At 26.0% G+C, this 2,545-nt stretch overlaps 2 pseudogenes; one reads left to right on the top strand and one right to left on the bottom strand.

Annotated features, from left to right (window-relative positions):
- Positions 1-3: 3 nt before the first annotated feature.
- Positions 4-880, top strand: LOC126554056 (uncharacterized; annotated as a pseudogene).
- Positions 881-1,204: 324 nt separating this feature from the next.
- LOC114124091 (uncharacterized) lies at positions 1,205-2,156 on the bottom strand (annotated as a pseudogene).
- Positions 2,157-2,545: the final 389 nt, after the last annotated feature.

The raw sequence follows: 2,545 nt of genomic DNA, 5'->3' as shown, positions 1-2,545 counted from the left end.
CGTTTTCGACAACTGAGGGATGCATCTAAAAAGTCTGGGAGTGGTGGAATAAATGGCAGTATTATATATTAATAGAAAATGCCATATCATCTACAGCCAGACAGACAATTTCACCACCTAAAAGTAAATATTTTTATTTTACTAAATTATTTTGATAATTTTAATATTATTGTTTATTCATAAATGAAAGTTAAATTTATTATACTTACAATTTAAAAATATATTATACTTATAATTTAAAAATATGTATTGTATTAAATTTAGAATTTTCATTAATAATTGATAAATCATTATCTATCTATCCTTTTATACTGATTACTACTGATACATTACTGATACATGTTTAGATATGTTACATGAGTCATCCAAAGTTACAAAAACTTCTATTGAAACGCCAGAGTTAGAATCTTCAATATCACTTTCAACAACATCCGAGTCATCTTTTACAAGAACACCAAAATCTTTATTTAGCCAAAACAGTCATGAAAAGATACCTGCTTGGTTTACTAAGTTTGAAAAGTTGAGAAATGATCAACTAGAAGCAACTAATAATAATGCAAATCAACTAAACATTCGGTTAGCAAAATTCATAATTATATTTATGTTTATTTAGTCATTTTGGTTTTAAAAAATGCTTTAATTCTAAACTTCCTTTTATTTGATCTGCTTCATATTATTCATTTGTTTAATTCACTTAAAATAACTATAATTCATTATGATAAATATTACTCTTTTCACTATTAGTCTTGACAAGTTAGAAAAAAGAGATGAAATGATGCTGAAGACTCAAGAAAAATTATTAAAAAAATTGGATGATGCAAATCAAATTGAAATTCAAAAGATGGATCTTTTCAAAAAAATGTATGACATCAACACATAATGTAATTATTTTTTCAATATTTTAATTTAAGACCAGTATTACAAAGTTTGTTCATTGGTATAGTAAAGAGAGAGCCAGTTTTATTTTTATTTTGTTATTTACATTTTCAATTTGTTTTTATTACTAGAAATTTTGTTATTGTTTTGAAATTAGATGCTTAAAAGAAAAACATTTATTTGTGTTAAAAGTGACCTATTTTTAATACTGTTATATCTACTCTATTATAATGTTATTTAATTAATAATTAATATTAAAGATAAAAAGGAAATACCTATATAATAATAAAAACAGTGTTTTAAACTTATTAATTATTTTTTTTTTTTTTTAATTAATGGTTAATGTATCACAAATTAAATTTCTTTTGATTGTACCGCTAATAACTTCATTTCTTATTTCCTGTAAGTTCAGTTCAGTTTGACTAGGTACAGCAGCATCAAATGTATCTTTGTTAGATATGCATATATTATGTAAGCAGCATGCAGCAGTTATCACTTTGCCACAAAAATCTTTTTTGTATAAGTCCATGTGCCTAAAATTAAATTACATTAGAAAGTTTTTAATTATCTATAATATACATTTACACACTTCAGTTTTCGAAATCTGCAGATCAATTTGCCGAATGCCTGCTCGATTAACACCCGCGAGCTACTCAGTTTGTAGTTGAAATTTTTTTGTCTCAAACTTAGATTACCGTTATCTTTATATGGTGTCATGAGGCCTTCGGTGAGTGGATAGGCACCATCACCAAGAATATAGCTAGAATTAGGGAGAATAGATGATGGATTATTTATGATAGTTTGACCAATTGTACTGCAACGGAAAATTCGAGCATCATGTGATCGCCCTGGCCAACCAGCAAACACATCAATAAATTTCATCTCGGCATCAACAATTCCCTAAAATAAAATGAATAACTAAAATATCTATTTAAACAATTGAATTTAAAACAGTCATGGAATACCAACTTGCAGTACAATTGATGGAACTTGTTTTCTGTTGCAAAACATATTTTTATCCAACTTTGGCATTTTAGTCCTTTTTTCCCATGGGAATAAAGTATTTATATGGCACCCATCAATACAGCCAAATACATTTGGAAATGAACTTAATCCTCTTAAAGAATTAAATTTTTCAATATTTTCTAATGCAGCTATTCCTGTAGGCCATACAATATCTCACTAGTTACATCATTTATAGCTAATAAACAGTTTGTTATAATTGCATGGCTTGTACTTGTTGCTATGTTAAAGCGATTACCAATTTGTCTGAAATGCATATTAATTGTATCTCAAATAGCCAAATTATAATTGGTCTGTAAGACTGTAAATATATATTAAATTTGACAGTATTAGTAATGATTATAGGGCTGTGAATTTAATGTACTAGAACACTAAAAAATGCATTTAAAATGTCCAAAAAAGTTATAAAATGTGCGCTTAAAATGTAAAAAAAAGCAGGTAAGTGGGTATTTTTATAATTATATTGATATTATAGGATTAGGATATTATACATAGTACATGCATAAAAATGTGATTATTTAATAAAAAAAAAAAATGATAAAAATGTTGATTCAATTTGGATTTCACCTGAAACATTTTTAATTGTATTTCAAATATTGATTGGCAGAATTTAATTAAAAATACCAAAAAAAGAAAATATGATTTA

The sequence above is a fragment of the Aphis gossypii genome, unplaced genomic scaffold (genome assembly GCF_020184175.1).
Source record: "Aphis gossypii isolate Hap1 unplaced genomic scaffold, ASM2018417v2 Contig00410, whole genome shotgun sequence".
Taxonomy (NCBI): Eukaryota; Metazoa; Arthropoda; class Insecta; order Hemiptera; family Aphididae; genus Aphis; species Aphis gossypii.
Note: the sequence above shows the minus strand (reverse complement) of the source record. Positions and strands in the feature narration are given on the sequence as shown.